The sequence below is a fragment of the Primulina eburnea genome, unplaced genomic scaffold (assembly GCF_022965805.1).
Source record: "Primulina eburnea isolate SZY01 unplaced genomic scaffold, ASM2296580v1 ctg811_ERROPOS3073944+, whole genome shotgun sequence".
Lineage (NCBI taxonomy): Eukaryota > Viridiplantae > Streptophyta > Magnoliopsida > Lamiales > Gesneriaceae > Primulina > Primulina eburnea.
In genome coordinates, this window is record NW_027331580.1 from 203,302 (window position 1) to 228,337 (window position 25,036).

The window sequence follows — 25,036 nt, forward strand, 5'->3', positions numbered from 1 at the left end:
ATACGGTGACTTCAAAATTAGTTGGGCCAGCCACCATAACATCACGGTGCAAGATCGGCCGTAAACCATCCAGAAAGTTCCTCAGCTTGTCACCCGCATCGTTCTCAATCAGGGGCACGAAATGGCAGCCCCTCTCAAAATTACGGATGAACTCCGTAACAGTCAGCTCTCCCTGCCTCAAGGTCATGAACTCCTTGGTCAATCTAGAACGCACTTCATCAGTAAAATACCTCCGTTAAGCGTGTATAGCTCAGCGTAGCCAAGTTAAGGCTACTGACGCTCCTTCCCACCATAAGCGGGCATCTCCTCTGAACAGATATGTGGCACAACGAACTAGATCCGCATCCTCAAGCTCCATAAACTGGAATATAACCTCGAGGGACTTGATCCAGCCCTCGGCAGTCATGGGGTCTGTTGTCCCTGAAAACTCCTTAGGACGCATCTTCATGATCTCTCATAGACAGCCTCGGGCCCTGTCGGCCTGGCTGCTCCAACATTGTTCCCCGCAAACTGCGCGAAGAACTGTGTCATCCCGGCTAGCATCTCGGCATTCATGTCAGGTGGAGGGGGTGGAGGTCCGTTCCTCTCCTGCCTCTGATCCTCCCTGTCCTCCTGGCGAGGCTCATCCTCTCTCGCACGCTCAAGAATGCGTCTAGGGGGCATACTGTTCCATACATAACCCATACGTAACCAACATGCATAATTCCATAATTTAATTAAATTTAAATAAATACTGAATAGTCAAAATTTGAACGTAAAATATTTCACGAAAACATGCTGTTAAAATAATTCATGCTTTAAATAAAATGCATAAATGTAAAACTCATAGACCGAAGACGTGACTTCGTGAGATTCTCGAGGTCAGTAGTAGTACAACCCTTTACAGAACCATTGCTCTGATACCAGCTGTAGAGGACTCTAAATTCGTATTTGAAAATTTGCGGAAAAATTAAAATTTTCTTTTTATATAATTAAAATGTCTCACTCATAAGATAAACTGATAAATAAAGTTTAATGTTCAAAATAGCAGCGGAAGAAATCATTGTTTTCAAAATAACAATCAAACAACGGTAAAAATGTTTGATCATAAAAATAGTAAATGCTTAAAATGAGGTCCTCGGGTTCCACTACTGCCGACCCAAGCTAGCTCACTGGTCCCCGCCCTCGGTCCCGACCTCATCAGTACCTACAACAATCAAGTTTAGTGAGTCTAAAGACTCATCATGCATATATCGTAAATAACAAGTAAATAAATAATAAAACGCATGCAAGTGAAAATATCATGTCATGAGACATAACGTAAAAATATCGTGTCATGGATAATTATAATACGTGTGTAACTGAACTGAAAGTCATAAGTGAAACTGTTTGCTACGTAGAGCCCTGTCATAAAATAACATGTCGTAAATTTTCTGTTGAGACTATGTTCTACGCTAGTGGCCCATTAACTGAACTGAACTGAATCTCCTGATCAGACTAAACCACAGTTTACTGGGCGGTAGAGAATATCACAGCTCTTGGACTGGATATCCATACCAATAAATGAACATAACCGGTAAGTGACCACCGGATGAAGTAATAATCCCATGATAAGCTGCTATCCCATGAAGTACATCGGCCACAAGCACAAAAATGAATATTTTATATTTTTATGCACGTAATATAATTAAATAGCATAATTAAATATCCTGTATGAACTTTACCACATCGGTTGGATCGTTCCCAAGCTCGCTGCGACTTAAATCTAACATATAAAATATGCAAATAATTTATTTGACCAAACTTTGTAATTTTATCAAAAAACGAGACAATTATGCCCAACGACTTCGTATTTAGTCATGACCCCATACCAACCCGAACCAACATTTATTCATGATCAAAATAAACCTAAAATGATGAAATAATGCTCCTAAAATTTCAGTACTTCGAAATTTAGTGAATGGAGGCCAAAAACATGAAACGCTCTTTCGAGAGTCATTTTGGCACATTGCACCGTAAATTCTCGTACGACCTCTAAAATTAACCGAATCACAAACGGCCAAAAGCATGACCTTCCTAACTCGATGAAGCACTGTCCAGTCCAAGGCCATAGGCTAAAAGCCAACCAAGTACCCGAAACACACCTCTGAACCGTAGCACAACATACTGTCACCGAAATACAGCAGCAGCGCTTTGGTTTCCCTGCGTCGTTTGCGAGACTAATGGCCATTGGAGCTTGAACCACCAACCATAACCTCTTACCAACATCCTAAGGTATGGTTTGAACCATGGCTAAGGGCCCTAGGCCAGCCACAATTTGAACCACACCAGAAATCAATCGAAACTCCCACCCAAGAAGCAACCTGCGTGCGTGGGGTAATTTGCTTCGTTAGCTGTCGTGGACCTTTCCAGTGGCCATTTGATTGACCATGGCATGATCTTGACATCAAGGGGTATGGTATGAACCGTGGCTAAGGGCCAGAGACCAACCAAGATTCACACAACACCACAAAAAACGAAACTACACATGCAGTAAAAAAAATGAAGGGGCCGAAGGGGGCTGTTCTTGTTTCTTTTATTCGAAAACCGATTCCACCATGGATCAAGCCTAAAAAAGGCGACTTGGTCACGTCTTAGACATGATAGGAGGTGTTCTAACCATGGCTATAGGCCCCTAGGGCAGCCAAGATCAGGAACTTTCTCCATTGACAACAACAATAAAAATCGAGACTCAAATGGCATAAAGGAAGAGTTGCTGTCATTTTTCGTAATTCCAACATGCATGGGGCTCGGCTATTGGACCAACGTGATCCTAATACATCCTAGTACATGAATAGGAGCAGCCTTGGGAGCCTGGACACGAGCCAACACCTGAAACGATCAAAACAAGCCAAACCGTGAGGAGCACAAGGAAAGGGGCCGAAAATCTGCATCCTTTTTTTTTAAAATTCCTTGATGTATTTCGGTTTTTGCATTATAAAATCATGAGTATGATGTTTAAAAAAAAATACTAATATGGCTTGATTGAGGAGTGAAAGAAATATATACATGCCTGAAATTGTTTTGAATGAAAAACAATTGAAAACACGACGCGGCGCGGAGGAGGAAGAGGGGTGCTCTTCTTTCTCACTTTTCTCTAACTTTCTCACTGTTTTGCTATGAAATTTGCTCTGATTTTTGGTGGGGAGGAGAGGGAATAATGGTTAGGAGAATGAATGGAAATTGCAAGATAGAATGGGAGATTAAATTGTAACAAAAATCTTGCTATCAATGAATTTGTGAGATAAGGAAAATATGAATGATATCAAAAGATTTTAGGGATAAATGGGGGTGCACTTGGTCGAATTTACAGTCTAGGTACAAGAGAGAAAATAGCTTAATTAATTATTTGATGGTGATTTAAAAAAGGGGAGAATATCTTCCTAGAAAAGATTAACGAAGGATAATAAATAATGAGTTGATAAACTAAGTTAAATCTTTTAAAATAAGGGAGGGGGCCAATTTTTAAGCTTGAAAAATAAGGGAGAATATTGCTTAAATATTAATTATCGGTGAATAAAATTGAGGGAATTAATTAAAAAGGAAAGGTAAGGCAAAGATATTAAAGAAATCGGTTGCCAACTAATTTTAAAATAATTAAAGGTGATGGCCGATTTTATTAGATAAAGTAGGGTAGGAAATTGCTTAATTATTAATTAAATGAGGATTTAAAATTAAGAGATTATCTACCATGAAATGGATAGGGAAAGATATCAAAGTTTTAGGGTTGACAATTAATTAAATCCCTACAATTGAAGTGGCCGAAAATTTGGATAAGGGGGAGAGAAAATATTTCTTAAATATTGTATTTTAAATCTTTAGTGTTTTATCTACCCATTAAATATTTTAGTGCATTAAGAAATTAATTATTTAACTTTATTTACTACTTATGTCAACTTATTTAAATAATTCCTTAAACATTCTTTCACATTAAATTAACCTATTATTTATCTTAAATAAATTCTAAGAAATTTTTTCTTACTATTAAAATTTATCTCTTTACTCCAACTCCAGTCCGGCCTCACTTATTTAACTGAAAAGATAACAACTAAACTACTGCATAAAATAAATAAATTTAAAGAAGAGAATTAAAATATGCAATAAAAAAATAATTTTAATTTAAATACTAGAAATTATGCATGGCTTATATGTAGTCTAATTTACGGGTTCTACAAAGGCTGTGGATACTCTAGCATCGGTATGCGGCGTGGCATCTCAACATGTCTACCTTCATGGTGTTCCCCCTCATGCTCGTGCTCGTGCCTCTCCATCAGTTCCTTCAGTCTCTGCTGTTGTTGGCTACTGCTGAAAGTTCTTTCAATTTCCGGGTCAAACTGCTCAAGCTCCACATCAAGTGACTTTGGCATGCACTGGAATAGAATATGGAGTGTTAGCTCACGAAAAATAAAACAATGCTAAAGAAAATAACTATAAATAAAATTGTGAATTAACATTCCCCGACAACGGCACCAAAAACTTGATCGAGCATAACTTGCACTGTGGAATCCTTCATAAAAATATGATTTTGTATGCTCGAAAATTAATCGCAAGTGCACGATGTCAAGTAATAGTATAATGTACGCGAGTACGAGTATCGTTCCACTGAGGACTGTATTTTACATTTATTATTTTCAATTATTCCCTCTTTTTGGAAGAGTTTGCATTCGACGATGGGTACGAAGTTGTTATTTAGCACAGCTTTCCACCCTTAGTAAGATGGGCAGTCATAACGAGTTATTCAGATTTTAGAGGATCTTCTTCGTGTTTGTGTTATTGATTTCTCAGGGAGTTGGAAGTCGAAGCTACCATTGGTACAGTTCACCTATAACAACAGTTTTCATTCGTCTATAGGTATGGCTACATATGAAGCACTGTATGGTCGTAAGTGTAGATCTTCTATTCATTGGGATGAAGTAGGAGAGAGATCAGAGTTGGGTCTGGAGATTATTCAGCAGACTGCCGATGTAGTAGTCAAGATCCGTGATCGGACGAGGACTGCTCAGATTCGACAGAAGAGTTATGCGGATCAGCGGAGGAGAGATCTAGAGTTCGCAGTCGACGACCATGTCTTTGTGAAGATAGCACCTATGAAAGGTGTCATGCGATTTGGGAAGAAAGGGAAGCTCAGTCCGAGATTCATTGGACCATTTGAGATCCTCGACAGAGTTGGGACGTTAGCTTATCGTGTTGCTCTTCCGCCGAATCTGGTCGGAGTACACAATGTGTTCCACGTCTCTATGCTGAGGAAGTATATGGAAAATCCTTCGCATGTCTTGAATTTTGAACCGTTGCAGCTCACTCCGAACCTGTCTTATGAGGAGAGACCAGTGCAGATCTTAGACAGACAGGAGAAGAAGCTTCGGAACAAGCTGGTTAAGCGAGTGAAAGTCCAATGGCTTAACCATTTAGAGGAGGAAGTTGCTTGGGAGTCTGAGCCAGAGATGAGGAGTCGTTATCCCGAGTTATTTGGTAAGTTTTAATTTCGAGGGCGAAATTTCTTTTAAGGGGGGAGAGTTGTAGAACCCGTAAATCAGACTACGTATAAGACATGCATAATTTCTAGTATTTAAATTAAAATGATTTTTATTGCATGAGTATTTAAATTCTTTTCTTTAAATTTAATTATTTGATGCAGTAATTTAATTGTTACCTTTTCAGTTAAATAAGTGAGGCCGGACTGGAGTTGGAGTATTGAGATAAAATTTAATATTAAGAAAATATTTCTAGAATTTATTTAAGATAAATAATAAGTTAATTTAATGCAAAAGAATGTTTAAGGAATTATTTAAGTAATTTAAATATTGAGCCATGCATGCAAGATAATGTTATTCCATAATCAATTTCTTAATTTACAAAAATATTTAAAGGATAGGTAAAACACTGAAGATTTAAAATTCAAGATTTAAGAAATATTTCCCCTCCACTTTTAATTGCAATTTTTGGCCACCTCAATTCTAAAAGATTTAGTTTTTGACTTACAACTCATTTCTTTGATTCCTTTCCATATCCATTTCATGGCAAATAATCCCTTAATTTTAAATCCTCATTTAATTGATATTTAATCAATTCCCTACCCTCATTTTTATTTAAAAATTTCGGCCCCCATTTTTTAAAAGACTTGATAATTATTTGACAACTCACCATTTTGATTCTTTCCTTAATCTTTTCTTGAAGATAATTCCCTCACCATTTAATATTCAATAATTAATCAATTAAGCAATTTTCTACCATGGATCTAGACTAGAAATTTCGGTCATCACCTCTTATATTATCCCTCAAAATATTTTTTGATATCAAACCAATTCCCTATCTACCAAATTCTAGGATAGAAAGATTTATCTTGCCATTTAATTCTCATTCATCTAGCAACCTTCCTTCATTTTCTTCTAGCCTTCTCTCCCTCTCCATTATTTTGAAATTTCAGAGCAAATACTAGAGAGAAATCGTTAGAGGCTAGGGTAAAAAACTAGAAAGAAAACAAGGAAGAAGAGGACTCCGTCTCCGCCTCGCCGTGTTCGTCACATCTTTTGTTTTTCTTCAAAACAAAAAATCTAAGGCATGTATATGTTTTTATTTACTCCTCAATCAAGTCATATACTGATTTTTAACATCTCATGTGCATGATTTTTCACCATGAAAACCGAAATGCATTACAGCAATTTTCGAAGCATGTACAGAATTTTCTTGCCTCCCTCTTGTGCTTCACAGTTTCATTGTTTTTGATTGTTTCAGGGGTTAGCTCGATCCTAGGGTCATAAGGCTGCCTATAGACATGTGCTAGGGTGTATTAGGATCATGTTGGTCCATTTTTTCAAGCCCCATACACGCAGGAAGAGGAATTGACAGCAACTCCTCCCTAGTGTCACTTTGCATTTCGATTTTTATTGTTTTCCGTCAAGGGAGAAAATTTCTGACCTTTGCTGCCCTAGGGGCTATACACATGGTTAGAACACCTCCTTATTATGTCTAATACGAGACCAAGTCGGCCTTTCAAGGCTTGTCCATGGATGCATCGGTTTTAAACAAAACAAGACAAGCCCCCTTCGATCCCTTCATTTTCTGCATGTGTGTGTGTGTTCGGTCATGGGTGGGTGTGGATCTTGGTTGGCTTCTGTCCCTTAGCCATGGTCTATACCATACCTCATGATGTCTAGATCATACCATGATCAATCAAATGGCCACTGGAAAGGTCCATGACAGCAAACGAAGCAACTCTCCCCACGCGCGCAGGTTCGCCTCTCGGGTGGGAGTTTCGGGTGATCCATGGTGTTGATTGGGTTGTGTCTGGCCTAGGGCCCTTAGCCATGGTTCACGCCACACCTTAAGATGTTGGGAAGAGGCTTTGATCAATGGTTCAAGCCCCAATGTCCATTAGCCTCACAAACAACGCAAAGGAACGCAAGCGTTGTTGCTGTATTTTTGTGACAGCAAGTTGTGCTTCGGTTCAGAGGCTCGTTTGAGTCCTTGGTTGGAATTTAGCTTATGGCCTCGGACTGAACAGTGACTCATCAAGTTATGAAGGTCATGGTTTTGGCCGTTTGTTATTCGGTTAAGTTTAGAGGTCGTACGAGAATTTACGGTGCAATGTGCCAAAGTGACTCTCGAAAGAGCGTTTCATGTTTTGGCCTCCATTCACCAAAATTTCGAGTACTGTAATTTTAGGGGCATTATTTCATCATTTTAGGTGTATTTTAATCATGACTAAATGATGGTTCGGTGTTGGTTCGGGTTGGCACGGAGTCATGATTAAATAATAAGTTGTTGGGCGTAAATGTCTCGTTTTTTAGTTCAATTACAAAGCTTTAGTCAAGTTAAACCATTGCATATTTTCATGTTAAATTTAGGTCGCAGTGAGCCTGGGAACGATCCAACCCATTCGGTAAAAATAATACAGGATGTTTAATTATGTTACTTAATTATATAACGTGCATAAAAATATAAAATATTCATTTTTTAGATTTATGCGATATTGCTTGTGGCAACTTCACTATCATGGGATTGCAGCTTATCATGGGATTATTTCTTCACTCGGTGGTCACTTACCGGTTCATGCTCAGTTATTGGTACGGATATCCAGTCCAAGGGCTGTGATGATCTCTACCGCCCAATATATTGTGGTTTAGTCTGATCAGGCGATTCAGTTCAGTTCAGTTCAGGGGTCACTAGTGTGGGGACCTAGACGCTAATTCATGTCTTAATCATTATTAATGTCAAATATAACAATTAAGAAAAGTGGGACTAATTTTTTTTTATTTTTTTTTTAAAATCTAAATGCGGTAACGTAATGTAATCTATCTGATATACATGTCAATATCAAAGTACAAGTCAGGTACTACATATCAAAGTACAAGTCAGGTACTACATCCAGTGCTGAATCATATTCTGCTTCTGGGCCCGGATCTCCACGCTAATTATAATCTCTCATCCTCTTCCTGATCCTGATCATGTCCAACCTGTTGTCATGCACACATACAAACAAGACAACAGCCGGATAACTCCGGTGAGAATTATATTCCCAGTATAAATCATGTATACATGCATTTCATATAAACAGATATAAAAGCATGAAATAGATATTCATAACATGTATCAAATCAGAAACATGAATCAATATCAAACTCTAAATCATACTCTGAATATGTCTCAAATCAGAAACATAACTCGATATCAACTATGAATCACACTCTGTGACTCTTCAAATATGACTCGACTCAATCCTAATCTAGGGATTCCGATCTGAATAAGAACATACACCCACCTACACTCCCGATCGGGGTGGTGGTACATTCTTATTCGCGGACTTTGGCCCTTTCCGTATCGAATCTCAGCGATAGGAGCTGCTCTTCTCCCAACATATCGATACGACCAAACGTCTGGTGTCTTGGAGAATCAGCCACAGACTGGGCGAATCATCCCTGGCGAATCAGCCAATAACTAGACATATCAGCCCTGGAGAATCAGCCAAACCTCTGTGACAATGTGCAATGGGCCAGTGACGATTCCATCACTATCTGGCACTTCTGTCACGAGATCAATCATCTACGACTAGGCGCATCAGCCTATGCCTCAGTACATAAATCAATAGACCAAATATATCAATCTCATTCAATTGCAATTATCAATGCAATTGAGTAAAGTATGTGATTTTGGGAGACTCAAGTCGAATCAAACTCGAGTTGGGCAATCTCGCATCAACATTGATCTATACCTTCCGTTTCGTTCTGTCTATCTGATGACTTCGAACTCTCGAACTCACTGCCTGTCCAAATCAATCTGGAAATATCAATATCGAATATACTGTGTCAATGTACAACTCAATTCAAGACATGTTCTGATCGATACTCATATCAAAACATACTCTGATCAATATCGAATCAAGATACAATCTAATCCATAACAACGATATCACGATACTATCGCAATCACTACTGAATTTGATCAATATCAATTACTGATGTTTCGACGGCATAACAATACAATCTCAAGAACCCCGCCAGTCTCATCATCACAGATATAATACCACAACTCATAATCGATATCAATACAACTCATAATCTCAACAATAATAGATCATAATCTCAAATTGCACAATCTCGATCATATCAATTCTGAAAATCATAACAATTACACAAACAGTCTGTTCTTCGATCTAACTTCAATGATATACTGATCAGTATATCCATAACACATAATAATAATCAAATCATAATTTCCCCAATATCATAATCTCAAATCATATCAGAACGTAACAAAACTTACGTCCATTTGAAGCTCTCGTCGATAGGAACACAGTACTGAAGTCGGATTGGAAATCTAACGGACGGATCGTTCACAAATCACAAATCTTTCCTTTTTCCATATTCTGAAGGAAGAACTTATATATATCTCTCTCATTCTGCATGTTAAGGAAACGTGGCTCATTCTTCACAATTCTTAGACGGCGCTCGGGCGGTCAAGGATTACCGCTCGGGCGCAAAATGTTCTGCCCGAGTCCTATATTTTCTATCCACTGGCGCTCGGGCGGTCAAGAGCCACCGCTTGGGCGCCAGACGTTCTGTCCATTAAATGTCCTTGCTGAACATTGGCGCTTGGGCGGTCATTTTCTACCGCTCGGGCGCCAACAGTTCTGTTCGAAAATTTTCATAATTCATATGCTTTGCCCAATCTAGTCTCGGATTGATCCGTCTATAATCACATCAATTCAAAATCAATAATCTCAGCTTAACATGATATAAAATCTCGGGCCTTAAATTTCTCTCCCTCTAAGATATGATTTCATCCCCGAAATCATAGGCAATCAATTTTGACATAAGAAAGAGATATACAGAAATGGAATATAAAACTCACATCCATGAAACAATTTTGGGATTCTCTGTTTCATATTAGATTCTATCTCTCAGGTAGCCTCTTCAATGTCCTGACGACTCCACTGAACTTTCAGCAGCGGAATAGTCTTCGTTTTGAATGATCTTTCTTCCACTGACTCTAATTCCAATCTGGAATAATAATTCAAGAAGTATAATATCATAATACAACTCGAAGTAGCTCTAATCGAATCAATCTCAAATTACTGGCTATACAATATCCGTATATACCAATCCATAGCTCATAGCAAGTCAATACCATCATCGGCTACCAAATCGGTTTACTCTAAATCAATTCAATATTCAAACTTTTGTTGCAAATACCAACAGTCGTCGTCTGACGTTGGCATATTTGACCGGTCTATCTTGTGCTGCCTTCATTTTCTTATGAATCAGCTGCACTTTTTCTGTCATATCTCTGATCATGTCAGGTCCAATCTCAAAAACCTCAGAGATATCATTTCAATACGGAGGGAATCTTCACTTCTTGCCAAACAATACTTCAAACGATGATGTCTCAATACTCGTTTGATAGCTATTGTTGTAGGAAAATTCACAAGGTGACACTGAATCTTGTCAGCTAGTGCTAAAATCAAGCACTACAGCTCCAAGGATATCTTCTCATATCCGGATAGTCCGCTCTGACTATCCCTCAGTCTGTGAGTGAGGTAGGGAAGAATCTGCTATGCACTCTGCCAACCATGCAATGCTAACCAAAATCATGGTCTGATATAATCAACTTTCGGCACTCTGTGCAATCTGATCACTTCTCTGACAGAAATCTCAGTAATCTAGTCATATCTGTACGTCTTCATGTACGAAATAAAACCCTCAGCTTGGTCAGTCTGTCACTCTTAACTCAAATCAATACTCAATCTCGGGAGTATTGTAGTAGCTTCGTCATGATATCCCTGGAAATGTGATCTCATTTCCATTCAGGAATCGATAAACTATACAACCAATCTCATGGTGTCTCTCTTTCTGTCTTGATCTATAGGCAATTCGGACATTCCAGTACAGACTCTGTCAAATCTGATCTCATCTGTTTCTTATCAAAACTGTCTTTTCAATTCATCATACTTCTTTCGGTCATCAGGATGAATCCTGAATCAACTGCTTCGGTTTTGAAAAGATCTGTTGTTTCAATATGCAACATCGAGCACATTAAATCAGTTGTTCATATTCAATACAGTATTACATACCTGATATTTGGATCTATACCCTGCTCTGACTATCGGTATAGAGTTCTGCCCATTTTGATCAACTTTTTGAACTGCTTTAATTCTCAAAATCAGTTTTGATACAATCGGCACAATATCAAATGTCAACGGTTTACAATCTGTCCCATATAATGCTTCAGAAATAACAATTCTCAAGCAATTTAAACAACAGTAAAATATACATTAGCCTGCTAGACTCATAGAACTGTAAATATCTGACACTGACATCAATCTCGGCCAACTGATCACAGCCTCACTGTACTCAGATCAACAGATATATCGTCTTCAGATGTCACATACTCTGAATACGATCTGTCTCATTCAAGATTCACATCTCAACATATACAACATCTCAGTTATCAGAATATTCAATATAATTCTCAGATATTCAACAAAATCAGTCATATTCTTCAAATATATCAGAATATCACCGCTAACACAAGCATAGAATCATCAAAATATTTCTGGACACAGGGTTCATCAAATCTCAAACATAGCTGGCATAAAGTCAAGGTCGAAATCAATCTTCGAGACTGGAATCAAACCCAAAGTTTCATCTGGGAACCAATAGCGACTCTCATATTACTGGCAATAAGCCAATGATAAGCTTGATTTCAGTAAGTCAACTGAATGCACAAGGAGTCCCACCGCTCCTTTCGATAATCATCGAGTCATAGAGAATACGGATATCAAAGGAATTCTAAATCTAGAATCCTTACCGTATAATGTTCATTCTTCGGCAATCTCAGGTCCGAATCTTATCATCTTCTGGAAATAGTCTATAGTAGCTCTGTACTCGATCAACATAGCAATATCAGTCATGCAGCCAGAATCAGACAACACATGTACAATACAGTTTAACTCAATCTCATTCTCATCTTACTGCAGTATACAATATTTCACAGAATTCACTGATATCAAAACTTTCCCCAAAAGGTAAAGAGATAAATACTACAGCCGATCCGGAGTCAACAGATAAAGCATTCATCAATGCAGTTCATTCAGAAATCATGTATGAGATGTACTCGTATATCTTTCAATATATATGCAGAGTAATCATAAAAGAACATATCCCTGTCACTATATCGTCAAGTGCATCCTGGGTCTGTTCCTCTGTCACTGCCACCAGATGCTTCTGCTCCCTGGAATCTTCGGGAACCTCTTTGTGGACATAATCTAGCAAAGTGTCCTTACTGTTTACAGATATTGCAACTACCAAACACTCTGTGGCAGTGCTCTGTGGAATGTCTTCCACCACAAGTTCTGCAATAAACTCCGGTATAACTCTGGCTAGAACCACTGGAGCTAGAAGAACCGCTTTCTAATTTCTTGAATTGTTTCTTTCAAACTTTCAACTGTTCTTTCTTTCCACCACTGCTACTGCCGCTATCAAATCTGAGAGGGGATTGATGTGGTCTTGATGCTGGAGGCACAAACGAAGCTACTTTCTTTCTCCTCAGACTGGCTTCGGCTCTCTTAGCTCTAATCAGAGCATCAACAAAATTATAGGGTCGACCTGTGTTTACCAATGTCAATATCTCAGGATTCAATCCCTTAACAAACTGATCAGTCACAACTTCATCATTCCCAACCACGTGAGGAGCAAAATGTAGCAAGGTCTAGAATTTAGCAACATATTCTTCGATTAGCTGACCCTGTCTCAGCTTTTCAAACTCTGCCCTCTTGTCCTCTCGGTACGACACTGGGAAGAACCTTCAACGCACCACGCTGTTCTAAGGCTTCTTTGGTTGCGATCCACCAATTCTTTGCGACCTCCTGTAACTCGTTCCCAATCAGTTTAACTCTTCGTTCATCTGGGTACTCAAGTGAATCAAACAATATCTCTATATCATGTAGCCAACTCTCACAATCATCAGTCGCCTCAGTACCCTTCAGAATCGGCGGTATACATGATTGAAACCTCTGTAACTGTGCTTCCATCGAAGTTACTGACACATCCATCAGATCCATCAATATACTACCCTGTTCTGGGATTCTTCGAGGAGATCAATCTGATTATCAAAAAAATTAGTAACTAGATACAACAAACCTGTTTCAGTCCTCCTCTGATCATCTTACTGTTGATCAAGAATCGGTTCTGATTCACTCTCAATAAAACATATTACCAATTTAAATCAAATAATCTGGTAACATGAATTATAAAGCAGTAACACATGCTAGCAATCAAAAGCAAGGAAAGAAAACTCATTCTACTCCGCTCACTAACTTCTATCTCCATCTAAAGGATCTATCGCTCTGATACCACCTGCTGTGGGGACCCGAACGCTAATTCATATCTTAATTATTATTAATGTCAAATATAACAATTAAGAAAAGTGGGACTAATTTTTTTTTTAAATCTAAATGCGGAAACGTAATGTAATTTATCTGATATACATGTCAATATCAAAGTACAAGTCAGGTACTACATGTCTTTATCTCAACTAGGTTCAACAGCTATACATCCAGTGCTGAATCCTATTCTGCTTCTGGGCCCGGATCTCCACGCTAATTATAATCTCTCATCCTCTTCCTGATCCTGATCCTGTCCCACCTGTTGTCATGCACACATACAAACAAGACAACAGCGGGATAAATCCGAGAGAATTATATTCCCAGTATATATCATGTATACATGCATTTCATATAAACATATATAAAAGCATGAAATAGATATTCATAACATGTATCAAATCAGAAACATGAATCAATATCAAACTGTAAATCATATTCTGAATATGTCTCAAATCAGAAACATAACTCTATATCAACTATGAATCACACTCTGTGACTCTTCAAATATGACTCGACTCAATCCTAATCTAGGGATCCCGATCTGAATAAGAACATACACCCACCTACACTCCCGATCGGGGTGGTGGTACATTCTTATTCGCGGACTTTGGCCCTTTCCGTATCGAATCTCAGCGATAGGAGCTGCTCTTCTCCCAACATATCGATACGACCAAACGTCCGGTGTCTTGGCGAATCAGCCACAGACTGGGCGAATCAGCCAATAATTAGGCATATCAGCCCTGGCGAATCAGCCAAACCTCTGTGACAATGTTCAATGGGCCAGTGACGATTCCATCACTATCTGGCACTTCTGTCACGAGATCAATCATCTACGACTAGACGCATCAGCCTATGACTCAATACATAAATCAATAGACCAAAGATATCAATCTCATTCAATTGAAATTATCAATGCAATAGAGTAAAGTATGTGATTTTGGGAGACTCAAGTCGAATCAAACTCGAGTTGTGCAATCCTGCATAAACATTGATCTATACCTTCCGTTTCGTTCTGTCGAACTCTCGAACTCACTGCCTGTCCAAATCAATCTGGAAATATCAATATCGAATATACTGTGTCAATGTACAACTCAATTCAAGACATGTTCTGATCGATAACATATCAAAACGTACTCTGATCAATATCGAATCAAGATACAATCTAATCCATATCAACGATATCACGATACTATCGCAATCACTACTGAATTTGATCAATATCAATTAATTATGTTTCCACGGAATAACAATACAATCTCAAGAACCCCGCCAGCCTCAACATCACAGATATTATACCACAACTCATAATCGATATCAATACAACTCATAATCTCAACAATAACAGATCATAATCTCAAATCTATACAATCTCGATCATATCAATTCTGAAAATCATAACAATTACATAAACAGTCTGTTCTTCGATCTGACTTCAATTATATACTATTCAGTATATCCAGAACACATAATAATAATCAAATCATAATTTCCCCAATATCATAATTTCAAATCATATCAGAACGTAACAAAACTTACGTTCATTTGAAGCTCACGTCGATAGGAACATGGTACTGAAGTCGGATTGGAAATCTAACGGACGGATCGTTCACAAATCACAAATCTATAGGATAAAAGGCGTAAGGATTTGGAGCTTTCTCGTTTCTTTCCTTTTTCCATATTCTGAAGGAAGAACTTATATATATATATATATATATATATATATATATATATATATATATATATATATATATATATATATATATATATATATATCATTCTGCATGTTAAGGCAACGTGGCTCATTCTTCATAATTCATAGGCGGTGCTCGGGCGGTCAAGGATTACCGCTCGGGTGCGGAATGTTCTGCCCGAGTCCTATATTTGCTATCCACTGGCGCTCGGGCGGTCAAGAGCCACCGCTCGAGCGCCAGAAGTTATGTCCATGAAATGTCCTTTCTGAACATTGGCGCTCGGGCGGTCATTTTCTACCGCTCGGGCGCCAACATTTCTGTCCGAAAATTTGCATAATTCATATGCTTTGCCCAATGTAGTCTCGGATTGATCCGTCTATAATCACATCAATTCAAAATCAATAATCTCAGCTTAACATGATATAAAATCTCGGGCTTTACAACTAGCGTAGAGCATAATCTCAACAGAAAATTTATGACATGTTATTTCATGACAGGGCTCGATTGAGCAAACATTTCACTTATGATTTTCAGTTCAGTTATGCACGTATTATAATTACTCATGACATGATATTTTCACTCTGCATGCGATTTTATTATTATTACTCGTTACTTACGATATATGCATGCTGAGTCTTTAGACTCACTAGACTTGATTGTTGTAGGTACTGATGAGGTCGGGATCGAGGGCGGGGACCAGTGAGCCATCTTGGGTCGGAAGTATTGGAACCCGAGGACCTCATTTTCAGCATTTACCATTTTTATGCTCAAACATTTTATCTTTTGTTGGATTATTTTAAATTGTTATTTGGCAAACAATAATTACTTCCGCTGCTATTTAGAATATTAAAATTTTTTTATCAGTTTATTTATGAATGAGGCATTTTATTTATTTAAAGAGAAAATTTTAAATTTTTTTGCAAATTTTCAAATACGAATTTCGGGCCTCTACAGGGGTGATTTAATACGCCGAGACGTAAATTTTATCGGGGTTTGTTTTTCAACAAAAATACGAACTTTTTGGCAATTCGGGTATTAAATTCAAAAACTTATTTTTACCAAAACTATTTTAATATTTTAATTAAATCTTAATTAAGAATAATGGGCCTAATTGTTGGCTTGATAGGCTTAAAGCCTTGTTAGTGTTTAATTAGTATGCATTAAATATAAAACCCTCCCCACACCACCACAAGCTCACTCCTCCAATCAGAATTTCCACTACCCCAAACACTTCAAGTACATGGCACACACACAAACTTTTGAGCCAAAATTCGGTGGAAGCTTCAAGGAGATTTCAAGCCACGGTTCTTGCTTCGTTCTTCACAATCGTCAACGGTTTTTTGGGCGTTTAAAACGCAAAGGCACACCATAATTCTTTCCTTCAAATATCATCACACCATATTATGATTTATTTCATGTTTTGAATGAAAAATCAAGGGCCGTAATAATTATTTCGAAATTGCATGCACATGGGTTCTAAACTTGAGTTTTTGTATACCAAATCATGTATTTGTATTGTGTAAGGGTTGCCATGATATAGGCTGTAGAACCCAAAAACCAGATTACGTATAAGTCATGCATAATTACTACTATTTAAATAAAAAATGAATTTTTATGAATATATGAGGTGTTTTAATTGTTTTAAAAGTAGATGTTTAGTTTTTCTTTTTAAGATAAATACGCGAGGTCTGACCGGAGTTTGGAGATTAGAGATAAGAATAATAATAAGAAAATATTCCTAAATTTAACTTAAGCAAAGAATAATTTAATTTAAAGAAATAGAATGTTTTAGGATTTATTTAAATTAATTAGAGCTAAGTTATTAAATAAAATTCTTTAGGTTAATATTTAATTAAAGCTTAAATAAAAATATGTAAACATATGGGGATAAATTAGTATAATATATTCAAGAAATTAATCATAGCATTTGAATATTTAAGTTTGAGATCATGAATGCCATGCAATAATCTATCCTAAATTTAATGTGTAAATTCACTAAAATATATAATGAGGGTGCTAAACTTTAAGCAATTAAAATAAAAGATTTAAACAATAAAATACCATGCAAATTAGTAATAATAATAAGTTTGGGTTCAACATTTAAAATAATTCAAAAGTTGATAACTCTCCATTCAAATCACTCCTAATTGACTTCATGTAGTATTCATTCCCATTTTTAATTCACTAATTAGTAGTAATTCAAACACAATATTACACCTTATTTCTCCCCAACTAATTACTAAATAAATGATTGAAATATGCAGCAATAATAAGAGCAAAGCAATCGGCAGCTAAGGGAATGAAAATGAATGAAAATGCACCTCAATTCCATTCACTTGTAACCTTTAACTAAATGCACTTCAAGACCCATTAATCTTCACTTATAACATTCATCTTCATTACTTACATATCCTACACTAATATGCTCGAAAAATCAGAAAAAAACAACTGAGAAAAATCGTGAAAGGCAACAACAACAAGAGAAGAAGAAGCCATTCAAATCCATTCAACTTCTTGACTTGTAACCTCCCAACCTAATGTGTATTATTACCCCTTAACACCTCCTATATCATACACCTTCATCCATAACATCATCTATACCCATATGCTCGAAAATATCAAAAGAAACCAGCTGATAGAATTCGTGAACAACAGCAGAAATAGGAAGCGAAATCCAACTCCGTGACGCCGCTCGTCTTCGTCGTATTGATTTGTTGTTTTTGTCAAAACAAATTCCAGGCATGTATATGTTGTTTCTTTTCTCTTCAATAAAGTCCTATAGATATTTTAAAACATTATATGTTCAAGATTCATGAGGCAAAACGAAATTTGACAGCAACTATTTCGAAAAAATAAAATCTGCACAGGTTCCCTCCATTGGCTTATGTCTTTGTTTGAGATGTTTCTTGTGGTTTCAGGATTTTGTTCGTTTCCAGGCAACCAAGGCTGCTTCTAGGCATAAATTAGAATGTGTTAGAGTGTTTGTGGTTCATTTTTTCGGTCCATACACTCAAGAACGAAGAAATGACAGCAAACTCTTCTTATGTGCAGAAATGAGTCACGATTTTTGTCATTGAGTGGTTAAGGAGTGTGTTCGAATCTTGGCTATCCTAGGGACTGTAGCCATGGTTAGAACCCTTCCTTATCATGTCTAAGACGTGACCAATGTGTCCTTTCAAGTTTTGGTTCATGGTTCCCTCAAAACGTTTAAGCAACAACACAAGAACATATTTCGGTTTTCCATTTCCTTTGTGAGTGTGTTTCGGTTTTGGGGTGTGGATTGGATTATGGTTGGCTACTAGACTGTAGCCATGGTTCATACAACACTCCATCATGTCTAGATCGAGCCAAGGTCAATTAAATGGCCACTGGAACGACACAAGACAATCAAATATTTCATTACATCACACTACACCCCAAAGGGTGCTCTCGGGTGGGAGCTGTGAGGGTCTTAGGTAGCGGCTTGGTTTATGATTGGCTTTTAGCTCTTAGCCATGGTCCAAGACATGACTTAGGATGTTGGTAAGAGTCCTTGGGCAGTGGTTCAAACCCATTGCCATTATTTTCAGAGTTTGCTCCACAAACAAGCAAGCTACCGCTGCTGTATTTTCTGCTTTTGACAGCAACAATGGGTCATGGTTTTGGTGATTGTTTGAGTACTTGGTTGGCTTTTAGCCCATGGCCTTGGACTGCACAGTACCTTAATGAGTTAGGAAAGTCGTGTTTTTGGCCGTTCGTGATTTGGTCGAGTTTAGAGGTCGTACGAGAATTTACGGTGAAAGGTGCCAAAATGACTCTCGAAAGAGTGTTTTATGTTTTTGGATTCCATTCACCAATTTTCGTGTACAGTTATCATCATGCATATTTTTCAGTATTTTTGGGGTATTCTTAATCATGGTTAAACGTCGGTTTAATGTTGGTTCGGGTTGGTACGAAGCCATGATTAAAAATCAAGTTATTGGTTCTAATCGTCTCGTTTTTGGTTCTATTGTTAAGTTTTTGTCAAGTTAAGATTTATTGCATGTGTCACATATTAGAAGGAAGTCACAGCAAGCCTGGTTACGATCCAACTCATCCGGTAAAAATAAGGTTATAATTATATTACGTGCCTAAAAATATAAAAGTTTATTTTTGAGATATATGCTATATGTCTTGTGGCCACCTTATGTTTATGGGTTTGGAAGTCGGTAGGCGCAACCGAGGACCTCTCCACCCGGTGACTTACGACCGGTTATGATTACGTATGGGTACGGAAATCCAGTCCAAGGGCTGTGATTGATCTTTACCACCTAGTATATTGTGGTTTAGTCTGATCAGGAGCTCACGTTATGTTATGGGCCACTTGCTTAGAAACATTATCTCTACCAGAAATATTATGATATGTTATGACAGAGCTCTATTGAGCAAAGCTTTTACGTATGATTTTCAGATATGCACGCAGTTATAATTATTCATGACACGATTTTCACCGTACACTTTACGATACTTTACTTTTACGTTGCACGCGATTTTATGATATATATTTACTTGTTATTCACGATATATACATGTTGTGTCTTTAGACTCACTAGACTTGATTGTTGTAGGTATTGATGAGGTCGAAACCGCGGGCGGAGACCAGTGAGCGATCTTGGGACATCAGTAGTAAACCCGAGGACCTCATGATTTAATTTATGCACCTTTTATCATTCAAACTCGATTTTAACATGTTGGATTATTTTTAAATTACTGTTTGAAACACTATGTTGACTTCCGCTGTTATTTTAAGGTTATGTTATTTACATGTTTATTTTATAAATTGGGCAAGATATTTATTTTTTAGAAAAATTTTAATAATTCCGCAAAAATTATGAATACGAAATACTGGCCTCTACAGTTGGTATCAGAGCCTATGATCTTGTAAAGGGTTCTACTGCTACTGCTCTCGAGAAGCTCATGAAGTCACGTCTTCGGTCTGTAAGTTTTATGATTATGCATTTATTTTAAAGCTTGAAATATTTTTACATCATGATTTCATGAAATATTTTATGTCATGATTACGATTATGCATTATTTATTTAAATTTAAAGAAAATAATGGAATTATGCATGTTGGTTACGTATGGGTTATAATTATGGAACAGAATGCCTCCTAGAAGCATTATTGATCGCACGGGAGGTGATGAGCATCGTCAGGAGAACAAGGAGAGAGATTTACCACCACCCCCTCCACCAGACATGAATGCCCAGATGCTAGCTGGAATGACTCAGTTCTTCGCACAGTTTGCGGGGAACAATATAGTAGGAGCCAGACAGACGGGACCGGAGGCTATCTATGAGCGGTTCATGAAGATGCAACCAAAGGAGTTCTTAGGGACGTCCGATCCTATGGCTGCCGAGGGCTGGATTAAGTCCCTTGAGGTTATTTTCGAGTTTATGGGGCTTGAAGATGGAGATAGGGTTCGATGTGCGACCTATCTGTTCGGAGGAGACGCTCGCCTATGGTGGGAAGGAGCAATAGTGGCTTTGGATTTGACTACTTTGAGTTGGGCGCGCTTCATAGAGGTATTCTACTCTAAATATTTTACTGAAGAGGTGCGTTCGAGGTTGACCACAAAGTTCATGACCCTGAGGCAGGGAGACTTGATTGTTACGGAGTTCATCCGTAAAATCGAGAGGGGATGTCATTTTGTACCCCTAATTGCTAATGATGCTGGAGCCAAATTGAGGCATTTTCTGAATGGTCTGCGGCCGATCTTACGCCATGATGTTAGGGTGGCTGGCCCTACTACCTATGATGTTGTTGTTTCCAGAGCTATAGCTGTAGAGCAAGACCAGAATGATATTGAGCGCGATCGCCAGGGTAAACGACCATTTTAGGCACCACACCGTCCTCCTCAGTAGCAGCATCAGAATAAGAGACCTTTCCATGGTCCACCCAGGAACAGAGGGCCGCAGCAGCAACAGCAAGGACGAGCAGTCCCGAGGACAGTGGAGTATCCAGTCTGTGTCAAGTGCTCACGTCGTCATGCTGGGACTTGTATGTATGGTTCGGGAAAGTGTTAAAAATGTGGTAGTACTGACCACATATTGAAGAATTGCCCTCAGAAGAATCTGCCTACCCAAGGCAGAGTTTTTGCTCTCCATGCTGCGGAGACTAACCCGGAGATGATGCTCATGACAGGTATCCTAAATCTTTAAGTTTTATTTGAAGTTTAATGTTTTGGGTTAAGATTTTGAACTTAGAATTTATGATAGGATTGCATGTTCTAATCAGTGTTAGCTACAAGAATTTAGGTTAGAAGAACTTTGACCTTTGCATGTCTATAAGCATAGTTCTTGTAAAACTATTGGGTTTAGCATAATATTCCAATCTTTCAGGGAGAATCTTTATAGCCGGCTCAGCTAGGAAAGCCTTGATAGATTCAGGGGCTACTCATTCGTTCATTTCAGAAACCTTTGCAAATTCTCTCAAGATCAAATCAATTGAGCTAGACATAGCGTATTCCGTAGCATTGCCTTCTGGAGAGGAGATGACAACTACAAATGTGATCCGAGATATAGACCTTGAACTTCATGGTAATCTTGTGTATGCGGATCTTATCGTTCTGCCGATGCCAGAATTTGATATCATTCTAGGGATGGACTGGCTATTGAGGAACATAGTTTTGATTGACTTCCAGCGGAGATCTGTTCTAGTCTGACCGCCTAGGATGGAACAATTCTTATTCGAGCCAGACAGGTATTTTAATTTACCGCGTATGATATCTTGCGTCCAGGCTAGGAAACTCATGCATCGAGGGTGCCGAGCTTTTTTAGCTACTCTTGTATCTGTTCCCGAGAAGCCCAAACAGTCAGCATCTGATGTTCCTATTGTTCAGGACTTTCTAGACGTTTTTCCTGATGACGTCTCTGGTTTACCACCAGTGCGAGAGTTGGAATTTTCTATTGAGCTTATGCCAGGTACCACACCGATATCGAAAGCACCATACCGATTAGCACCGACAGAGATGGCGGAACTCAAGAAACAGATTCAGGAACTTCTTGACAAGGATTTCATTCGCTCGAGCTTTTCGCCATGGGGCGCACCGGTATTGTTTGTGAAGAAAAAGGATTGTTCGATGAGGCTCTGCATTGATTACCGGGATTTGAACAGAGTTACAGTGAAGAACAAATACCCACTCCCCGAGGATTGAAGATTTATTTGATCAGTTGCAGGGAAATTCTGTATTCTCTAAGATTGATCTGCGTTCTGGGTATCATCAGTTACGGGTGAAAGACTCCGATATTCTCAAGACTGCTTTCAGGACTCGTTATGGACACTTCGAGTTCCTTGTGATGCCGTTCGGTTTGACGAATGCGCCAGTGATCTTGATCAGTTCATGATAGTATTCATAGATGATATTCTCATCTACTCAAAGAATCAAGAGGATCACAGCAGACATCTGACCACAGTATTGCAGACCTTACAAAAGCATAAACTATTCGCGAAGTTCAGCAAATGCGGTTAGAAAAAGTGGCGTTCTTAGGCCACGTCGTTTCTAGCAGCGGTATTGAGGTAGACCTGGCGAAAGTTGCAGCAGTCAGAGATTGGGTTGTGCCGCAAAATGCATCAGAGATCCGTAGTTTCCTTGGGCTTGCAGGATACTATCGGAAGTTTATTCGGGGATTCTCCTCCATCGCAGTTCCACTCACATCATTGACGAAGAAAAATGTTAAGTATGTGGGGAGCGAGGAATGTCAGAAGAGCTTCGATACATTGAAGCAAGCTCTTATTTCAGCACCAGTGTTGGCCATGCCTTCAGGACCCGAAGATTTTGTTCTGTATACCGATGCTTCGAAACTCGGGTTAGGCGCAGTACTGATACAGCATGGGAAGGTGATAGCATATGCTTCTCGTCAGTTGAAGATTCATGAGAAGAATTATCCTACCCATGATCTAGAGTTGGCAGCCGTAGTATTTGCATTGAAGATTTGGAGGCATTATTTGTACGGAGAGAAGTGCCAGATCTTTACCGACCACAAAAGTCTCAAATACTTCTTTACACAGAAAGAGTTGAATATGCGGCAGAGGCGTTGGTTGGAGCTAGTGAAGGACTGAGACTGTGACATTAGCTATCATCCTGGCAAAGCTAATGTAGTTGCAGACGCGTTGAGCAGGAAAGTCGCAGGGATGGCTCATTTGGTGGTTTCGAGACCTCTTCAGTTTGAGATGCAGAGGTTTGATCTAGAGACATATCCCCGAGGTAGAGTTCCTCGTCTATCTACTTTGACGATTCAGTCTTCTCTCCTAGACCGTATTCGCAGTGGGCAGTTAGCAGACGAGCAGTTGGCTAAGTGGAGACAGAGAGATGAAGCCAAGGACAGTATCTTGTACACAGTCAGAGATGGTATTGTCAGATATCGAGACAGAATGTGGGTTCCGAGCAGCGATTCTATTCGAGAGGATATCTTATCTGAGGTGTTGGGACATCGTATTCTCGCACCCAAGACGCAGCGGAAGTTTAAAATTTTTTTTCTTGGGCGTCGTGTGTTCAAAACATTCATAGGGCGTTCAGAATTATACCTTTGCGTTCTTAACGCTTGGACTCCAAACTATTCCGATGTTTAGGCGGAGATAGCCCTTCTTGTAAATCCCTACGAACGGCTCTTCAAATTTGATCGCCTAATTAGGTCCACGATCGAAGACTGTCTTCCTCGTTTGATTTGCACTAGAAAATCCAAACGATTTATGCGTTGAGACTGAAGCCTTCGAATTTCTAAAATCCGGAGACGAAGCGACGATGGAAGAAATCACTTGGCCGAAAAACCATGTTCAAATATTTTGACGGCCGATAGATCATGATTCTAAATCATGGATTTTGGCTAATTGATTGTTAACCAATAATTAACAATTAATCATTGATTTTATTCAACAATTAAACAAATCAATTTTCCAAAATTCCTTCCCCCAATTCTATGTGTTGGCCGTGGGTTTCAAGGAAGAAAAAGGAAGGATTTTAATGTGTTTTGTGTGAAAAATTTCATCCTCAAACAATGAGCCCTAATGTTATATTTATAGAGTGAGACTCCTAATCTAATTAGGAGTCTCTCTCCCACAAGGACTCTAATAATTTCATTATATTTAAACTCTCATATAATTAATATATAATGTATTTATTAACATTTAATAATACATGATATAATAATATTATATACACATATTTTATATCACCATATAAAATATATACATGTATATTAATTAAATTAAATAACCATTATTTAATTAATAAATTAACTCCTTGGTTAATTTAATTCTAGACTCTTCTAGAACATATATGAGAATTTCTGCATATTAGTAGTCACCACTACTAGCAGAATCATTTAATTAGTAAATTCTAAATTCACTAAATAAATGATTTCGAACTCATTATAACCCCGATCGACTATCCGAGAGCGCCGATGTGTCAAGGATACAAATTTTGTTCATA